Source organism: Sminthopsis crassicaudata, chromosome 2 (genome assembly GCF_048593235.1).
Source record: "Sminthopsis crassicaudata isolate SCR6 chromosome 2, ASM4859323v1, whole genome shotgun sequence".
Classification (NCBI taxonomy): Eukaryota; Metazoa; Chordata; class Mammalia; order Dasyuromorphia; family Dasyuridae; genus Sminthopsis; species Sminthopsis crassicaudata.
In genome coordinates, this window is record NC_133618.1 from 648718484 (window position 1) to 648727771 (window position 9288).

The 9288-nt window shown below is 37.1% G+C and overlaps 1 long non-coding RNA gene across 1 annotated transcript; it reads right to left on the reverse strand.

The window, feature by feature from the left end:
- Positions 1–270: 270 nt before the first annotated feature.
- LOC141558872 (uncharacterized) lies at positions 271–5352 on the reverse strand. Its single transcript, XR_012487163.1, has 2 exons — positions 5021–5352; positions 271–1739 (listed from the first exon to the last, which is right to left on the reverse strand). It is a non-coding gene; the product is annotated as an uncharacterized LOC141558872 (long non-coding RNA).
- Between the last annotated feature and the right edge of the window lie 3936 nt (positions 5353–9288).

The following is a 9288-nucleotide window of genomic DNA, read 5'->3' on the forward strand; positions in this document are numbered from 1 at the left end:
GCTAAAGGCTAAGGCCATTTGCCTCACAATGATGGTCTTGTCTCCTTGCTCCTGTGAAGAAACAGAAGAGGCATCTGGGGCCAGAAAGCAAGAAATCCAGGGTTCAGGCTCACCAAGTTCTGTTCACCTGTGACCAGCCACCATAACAGGCATAAATTCAAGGGAGGGAAATCCATTTAATTGGGTGCTCATCCCTGCCCCTACCCCCTCAATTCTCTTCACTCTAAATCTGAGGAAGACAGCTTGAATATAGACTGGAAAGCAGTCAACTTAAGATCACAAAGATTTATTAGGAGCTTATTAAGGATTATTATAAGGATATTATTAAAGATTTGTAGATACAAAAACGAAAAAGACATGGCAGTCAAAGTACATTCAGCTTAGCTTGCTTTATGGGCCATGATGACAGTAGCTCTTCAGTCAGGTAAAATTCCTTGTGTCCCTTCACCTTAGATCGAGAACTCCTCTGATCTAGCCTCTAATATTCTTTCTTCACCTATAACCTTGCTTTATTGAAGAGTCATATAGGGAGTCCTTTGGATACATTGACAAAGCAAGATGAAGGATTTTATTAATGCCTGTCATACCATGGTATTCATATTCTTCAAATAATTCAAGATCCATATTCCTCACATAACTGAGAATGTCATTTAACTTAGAGATAATCAGACATCTAGAAACCTGAAATTCTTGGATCTGGTATTTAGTATCTCAGATCTCCCAAAATGTCAATTAGATTGTCTCTGGTGTCAGCTAGCTGTCCAGCCAAACGTCTCACAAGGGCAGATAGCTGTCCCTAGAAGACAACCAGATTTTTTTTGTGGGGGAAATGGAGAGGAGGAGGGGAAGAGAAATAGTCAGATCTATTTCTGGTCAGTCTGATGTCCCTGTGGAAATAATGAGGAAGGGAGGGAGGCAGTTAGGTAATTTCAGGAAGAAAAAATGTGGATCTAAGTCCAACGGATTTTCTTAGACCCACCCATGCAGTGAAGTTCTTATTGATTCAAAGCAGGGAATTCACATGACTGTTGTTCCCTTCTCACCAATAGTGGCAATGTTTGGTCTTCTGTGAGTAATGTTGACATTAGGTCAGTTGGTATACCTGAAAAGTCTGGGGCCTGGGACATCAAGGGCTGCAGGGGGCATGACTGCTGGGGGGAGGGAGGCTGTTGTGGGTAGGGCTGTTGGGATATGGAAATTTGGGAAAGTGGCTGCTGCAACTGATGTGGGGACTCCTGTGTAAGTGAATAATCATTTGGGTTTAAGTCTTGCTCCTGAATATACAGTGGTGGCTGTAGTCCCATTCTGAAGGAGCTATGTATGTTATCTGGCCAGTTCTCTGGTCCTTGGGTGCCTTGCAGGGCCAATGAAGATGCCCCCTGGTTGGAACTTCCATGGAACATTGGCCTGGAAAGGGCACAAGATTGAAGATCAATTGATGATCCCATGGTTTGGGAGGAGACAGAAGGATGGCTTGTGGAAAGGCCATGTCCATACAAATAAGCAGCCTCAGTGGTTGAACTTGTACTCCTCTCAAAAGAACAGCCACTCCTTGTGTCAACTTCCCAACTTGGGTCTCATGCCCAAAATGGGCAGGTGAACATATTGGGTGTTGAAAGTTCTTGCTCAGAGAAATTCTCTTCCAGACTTGGATCTCGAGATACATCTTCCAGGCATAAGCTGGTAAAAGCCTCAGATGCTAGCCTTCTTTGTTTAACTCTCTTATTCTGAAACCACACCTGAATAGGGAAAAGAAATGGAATGATTAACTGACTTCAATTACATTTTTATCTTATCATAAAGAGATCATAAAGATTTGTTTCTTTAAAATGTCACTTAACTTTCCAGACCAGTTGGTAAGACATTTCTCTTTTGGGCAGATTTCTCTATCTGATTAAAAGAAAGCTTCAAGGATCTCTTCAATTTGTCATGGGACACATTCCCATCCCAACCCTACTTGGCCCCATTGGTCTTTATCTTCTTCCTAGAAGCATCCTCATTCTCTAGACTTTAGAAAAAAAAATTGTCTAAGTCATGATTCCTTCCTGTAATTTTCTCTTTCTCTAAATTGCAATCATTCTCTGGGAGCAGGATTTCTTGGGGAGTTTCTGGGAGCAGCCTTAGTTTCAATTCAGTTTCATAATCCCAGATGCAGCCAGGAGTTAAAGTCCAGGTCCTTTATTGTGTCATTCAAATATTGTCTCTTCCAAATTCTTATCTCCTTTACTTGGGGCTCAGCTAGTTTTCTGGAGGCCTTCCTCTCCTCAGAATGTCTCCAGGCAGCAGAAATGTAGACGTGGGAATGAATCAGACTCAGTCTCCAAGGGATTGTGGGTTTCTGCCTTGTGAATCTCCCAGAAGTCAATCTTAATTCTGAATCTCCTAAAGTCCCTAGAACGCTGAGAGCTTCCTGCTTATATGTTGTCTACTGAGAATACACCAATCATTTCATCACTAGGAAACCATTATTTGTTGTAGGACTCAGGTCCTCCTGACTTCAGGTCTGGTGCTCTACCCACTGAGCTACCTAGCTGCCTTGGAGAATTGAACTCTTTTGACTTACAAGTACACTATACACAGGAATGTTGGTAAGCATTGAAATTTTCTTTCTTTCTTTCTCCAATTCTAGAATATGGGTTCTTTTGAAAATGGAAGTTGAGAATATCTGTTTGTTTTTTCATCAACATTATATGTTTTTTATATATATATATATATATATATATACTCAGAACCAGAATCTAAAGGAAAAGAAGGAAAAGAATTGGAGAGTTAGTTTATAGCAATAGGAACATTTCTTCAACTTGCTCTATCAAATTAGGAATAAGAGATTGAGATGTCAGATCAGTCAGCAGGGACCACAACTGGGCTTTTTGTTCAATCTCCCTACCCTTGGTTTTCCTAATATTGTTTTCTCCCTATCTTCACCCACTGCTTCCACCTTTTCCTCCTCCTGCACTCTAAGTATTGCAAAAAGTCAGTCTTCAGGTCCCTACAGTGTCCCTTGCCTCTGTTCCTTCTTTTCTCTTCCTGCTACTTCTAGGCTCAATTTAGTTTTTCATTACTTCTGACTTTCATGTTGTAGCATTCCCCTAAATAGACATCCCTACTCCAAATGACCCAATATACTCTGCCCGATGTAAGCAAAGAATTTAATTATTTCTTCCCTTCTTCCCTTCCAAAAAAAAAAAAAAAAGCCAACTTTTATTCACTCTTCATTGCCTTTAAGAGAGAAGAAACAGAATAGTGAATATTGATGGCAAGTCAATTAATTATCCTCACCTCAATTTCTTTATTTACAAAGGAGTAGAAATAGCTGACCTCTAAAGTTCTTTCAATTTCCCCCATCTATAGTAATTGTCTGACCAAGTTCCTTAACCTGATATTCAAGGTTCTAAATAATTTGGAATCAAACTACCTGTCCAGCTTTCTCCTATATTCTCCACTCAGTTGAACAACCAATCTCCCATTCTCCAACCCCAGTGATTTAGCTCGGGTATTCTCTATACCTAGTGAACCCTAACAAAACTATTGGCAGGTAAGCTTCCTCCCTTCCTTTCCATTTGCTCCATGATGACTGCCTTCACCATTGCATTTCTGAGTGGCAATGATCTTGGCTTCTTCAGTGCTCATTCTGACCTCCTTCACTTGTAGCATAATTATATCAAATTATATCAGTTCAGTTATAGGTTCTCTCATTTTTAAAATAATGGGATTGACCTGAATTATGCTTAAGATCTCATCCAGCTCCAAATGTATAATTCTATTTCAGACTGAGGTTATTTCCATGTGTTTAACCTCCTGCCTTCTTGCCCTTACAAGCTTTGCCCTAGATATGGAATGTATTCCCTTTCTACCTCTACCTCCTAGATTCCAATCTCTCTACTAGTTGTACTAGTACTACTAAATTACCATAATATCCACTATTACCTCAAGGCATCCTCAGAAAAATTCTGGTTCTCTTATTATCCTTATTTTACAGATGGCAAAGGGAGATGAAGTGACTTTCTCAGCATCACTTCACTATGTGTTAAGAACAGGAACTCGGGTCATTCTGAGTCCCAAATTGAGCACTTTCCACAATGCTATTTAGTTGATGTTTTGAGTTTGGTACCTTCTCTACCCCAATCCATATATTTTAGAGGGAAGTCTTCAGATACTCAGATTTTCCTAGCTCTGGAATCAGCTCTATATTCATTGAGCCCTTCTACTCCCTTTCCCCCTCTGAAGAGACAGTGTATCATTTCTGTACACCATACAAATATATATATATATATATATATATATATATATATATATATATATATAAAATCTCTAAAAACCAATTTAATCAATCCCACAAGATTTCAGTAAAGTATTTCACTTAACTGGACTAATTTGATATAACCTTTTTAATTCATCAGGACAAGGAATTCATCCAGGTCAATGACTGCTTTAACCATTTTTTAAAAAAATGTTTTTGAACATCTTATGCTCTTTCAACAATGTATTGACAACTTCAAGACATTGTTTCCCTTCACCCTTCCAAAAAAAGAAAAACAAAAAACAAAAAAACAAGAAAACGTTTCACTCCTCATTGCCTTTAAGAAAAAGGAAATAAGGAATAGTGCGTGTGGAATCAAAGTTCTTTTGAACCCTAAGGATAGAAAGCACCCTCTTCCAAATAATACCACCAGTTCTTTTTAGGAGTTTGTGGTCTTCTTGGGATTTATAAAAGGCAAACTGCTAAACTTGTCCTGGAATTGTAGGATAAGGGAGAGAAGCAAAAGAGAAGAGAGATTGATTCCAGTTTACAGTAAATCTCAACAGAACTCTTTCACAGTTGACTATAAGGGTTTTAATAAATATACTAAAAGATTTAGCTCACTCATTTAGTCATTGACCTTTTTTCCCCCAAGAGGCAAAGATGGTAGCATTGTGTATTAGAGCAGAAATTGAGAGGGAATTTTGAAGTGGTAAAAATATTCTAAAATTAGAACAATTCACTATTTTCCAAATGAAGAAAAAACAAATTCATTCTTACCATAAAATACCATATAGAAGTTCTCCTATCATCCCATAGAAGAGTAACTTAATTTCAGTCAGGTTTTCAGGAAAAACAAAACAAAACAAAACAACAACTTGTCACTTATAAATAGAATCCAGCTCTTTCTCCTCTGGTGTTGGGTTGGTGGCCATCTTGCTTAAGAGAGTTTAAAGATCAGATTCAAATGGTAGGAAATAAAGGAGAAGTACTGAGGCTTGGAATATTTATACTCTCCCTTCAAATTCCAACCCAAGGAAACTGAAAGCTCTGCCTCCTTTTATTTTCCGTGATGTTCTCCAAGGTTTGATCACCAAATAAGTACCTCCTGCCTGGGCTAAAACCAAAGGTTTTACACCCCTAGAGGGGTGGGCCTCTTATCTACCACTCAGGAAAAACAAGTGTTAACTTGAATTTCATTGAATCCCCCTCCCCTCCCCCATCCAACAACGGAAACAAGTTTCTTGGAGGAAAGTTGATGCTGGCATCTGGGTAGCTTTGTGGATGGGTGGGTGGGTGGGGGGGAAGGGAGGGTTCAGACTGACTAATCTTGAGGGATTCAAATCTGACCTCAGATACTAACTTGCTCTGAGGCCCCAGGCAAATCACTCAACCCTATTTGCCTCAGTTTTCTCAGTTGTAAAGTTAGCTGCAAAAGGAGATGGCAGCTCCTCCAGTATCTGCCAAAAACCTCTAATATCATCATGAAGGTAGGACAGGACTGAAAAAGAGAAAGTGCCTCCTATTATTTAAGGGGATCTAGGAATTTCTGAGATAACTGAAAACAGAAGAGCAGTTCCTATTCCTCCAGTTCTGAAGCCTTGTTTTACAAGGCTGGAAGCAGAAAAAAGAGAGTTGATGTGGGGGAAATGACAAGACTTCATGATCACAAAGGTAGGCACTTTCCCTCCAGAAATTCCCTCTACTACTTTATCTCTGCATGTGGGCAGGTGCGTGCACATACACACACACACACACACACACACACACACACACACACACACACACACATACACACTCAATCCCAAAAGATGGACAAACTTGACTTTTGTTCCCAATTTAATACACAATTCTTAAGTGACTCATAAATATTTTTATTTTTGTTTTTTATTCAAAGGAAATTTTTCAGTGAGATAGTAATTTTTAACTTTATTTTTAATTATTTAATAAAATAAACATGTCAATAATATAATAAAAGATTGTACAGGAAACTGCAAATTCACTATGAACAACTTATTACTTTCAAATATACAACCAAATTATCATAAATTTTCCCCCTTTTTTTCTAATCATTTTTTAAAATCATTGAGTTCATCATTTCTTATAACACAGTGGTATCCCATCATAATCATATATCACAGTTTGTTCAGCCATTCCCCAACTGTTGAGTATCCCTGAAATTTCTAGTTCTACATGTAAAATGTATGGGATTGCCTGTTATGGGGGGGAGAGAGTGGAGGGATGGGGGGATAATTTGGAAAAATGAATACAAGGGATAATATTATTAAAAAAAAAAAAAAAGAAATTTCTAGTTCTTAGTCTTTGCAAAGTGTTGCTACAAATATTTTTTAATAAATAGGTCCTTCCCCTCTCCTCATTGCTGTTTTTTAAAAAAAATCTCTTTGGCATACATATAGTCTAGTAGTGGTAAGCATTAACATTTTGATAAAACAAAAAATTAACCCTTTTATGACAAATTGATTCCATATTAATAGACATCATTACATTTCTTCTTCTCCTTGTTCAGGTTTGGTTTCAAAATAGAAGAGCCAGACAATAGATACAACCCCCAAAAAATCAGGTATCTGAGGCTTCCACAAACTTAACAAAACTGATATGCCCAGAAGATGTATCTCCAAGTACACATCTGCCTACCTATTATCTCTACCTTCCAGAACTTAGTAAGAAAAAGTAGGTGAAATGTTTTATAAACTTTTAATTGCTGTATTTGTCTTTATTAAAATTCTTTTCCAGACTTGAGTTTCTGAGGCACTAACATTGATATCTCAAGGAAATATATCACAATAAATTGAAAGTACATTCTTCAGAGAAATCATCTGCACTCCATTCCCTCCATGCTATTGGGAAGAACACAGTTTTTACTACAGCATGGCTATACAACTAATTTTCCCCCTGGCAATCAATGGATTGGTCCCTAATACAAACTTAAGATTTCTCACTATACTTTAAGAGCAAGGAGTTTTTGTTTTTTTTGGTTTTTTTTTTCCTGAGAGTTCATTCTGAATTCCCTGTAGTGGGATAAGTAAAAAACCTGAAGTTTACAAGTGTTAATAGTTGCCTTAATTTTAGCTTATTTAATTATAAATTCTTCTCAACCTTTTACTTCCTTCACTCCTTGTTTTTCCATTCTTGGTTTCTACAAATCCTAAACCTTTGATCAAAACCACCATTTAGCTTTTATTCTAGAATTGCATAGTCACCACCTCCTTTTGCCAAAGAACAGTTGTGTTACATATGATCTAATCTCAAGTACTTATCCTACTCAGAAATACTTTCATTTAATCTAAATACTAAATTCTAGAGGGTTTTTTTTTGTGTTTTTGTTTTTGTTTTTTGTTTTTTTTTTTTTTGCTCCAAACTCGCCCCACGCACTCCTTTTGGCAATTGGTGTTCTCTTCCACTTTAATAATTGAATCCACCTGTTGGAGAGACCTTTCCCAGTCTTACTTGAAAATTCTCTACATATTCACCCATTCTCTCTTCCTTTACTCCAGTTTTTGAGCAAGACATAGTCCTTCTTTACAAGATCAACTGACTCTATCCCCAGTTCCTGCTCCATCCTAAAAATTACCCTACTAAACTTTGCTCATCCTTCCAAGCTATCATCTCTAGCTTTCCTTTTTATTGCCAACTTCCTAAAAAGAGGCATTTATGCTCAATATCTTCATTTTGTTCCCTTCATTCTGGTTCCTGACTTTACTGATTGACTAAAATTAATTTCTACAGTTTCCAGTGATCCCTTCATTTGTCAAATCCAATAGCCTTTACTTATAATGACACTACATATATGTGATGCTTATAGGACACTAATAGTCCTCAACTGTTTGATCTCTCTGCAGATTTTTGACAGTAACTACCTGTATACAAGGACAACTAGATGGAACAATGGAAAGCCTCAACTGAGTATGAGAATACTCATCTTCATGAGTTTAAATTTGGCTTCAGACACTCAGACAAAGTACAGCCATGTGATCTTAAGCAAGTCACTTCACCCTATTTGCCTCAGTTTCTTCCTTCATCTGTAAAGTGAGCTACAAAACAAAATGGTAAACCACTTCAGTATCTTTGCCAAGAAAGTCTCATATGGGGTCACAAAGAATCTGAAATGACTAAACAACAATTTTAATAGAGAAAAGCAGATTGTTAGTACTAATGTGCTAAGTTTTTTTTAATTACTTTTTATTGACAGTACATATGCATGGGTAATTTTTTACAACATTGCACTCACTTGTACTTGCACTCACTTCTGTTCCAACTTTTCCCTTCCCTCCCTCCATCCCCTCCCCTAGATGGCAGGCAGTCTTTTACATAAATATGTTATAATATATCCTAGATACAATATATGTGTGCAGAATCTAACAGTTCTCTTGTTGTAAACAGGAAGAATTGGATTCAGAAGGTAAAAATAATCTGGGGGGAAAAAAACAAGAATGCAAACAGTTCTAGTGTGCTAAATTTAATATACATTTTAAAAGCAAGTTGTAATAGAGTTTCATATACCAAAAAAAGACAAAATGATAGAAATGAAAAAATACTTGAATAATCATATATTAAATTGTTTTTGATTTCTTTGTTCCAGATCACGTCATAGTTTTATCAAACTTAAAACTTGAAAAGACCTTAGAGGCTTTTAACTTTGAACCTCTCTTTTTACACATGAGGTAAATGAGGTACCACATTGCTTCTTTTTCTTTTCTTTTGCTTTAATTGAGTACTGACACTGACCAAATTACTAAGCAATGAAGCATTCTACATTTACTTCCTTAGGTTTGGGAAAATTAATTTCTCCAATCCAATCCAATAAACATCTGCTATGTTCCATGGTACCTGTTAGGATTCTTACAAGTGCTAAGTCACTGGAATATATAGAATTATCTAATTTATCATGGTACTTAATAATTCTCTAGTTCAGTAATGTATTTACTAGAATTCCATGAGATTCACACCTTTAAGAGAGCATACTTTTAAGGAGCTCCCACAAGCCCATTCTCTGGGAGGATATAAAAAGCCAGGATTCAGTCAAGAAG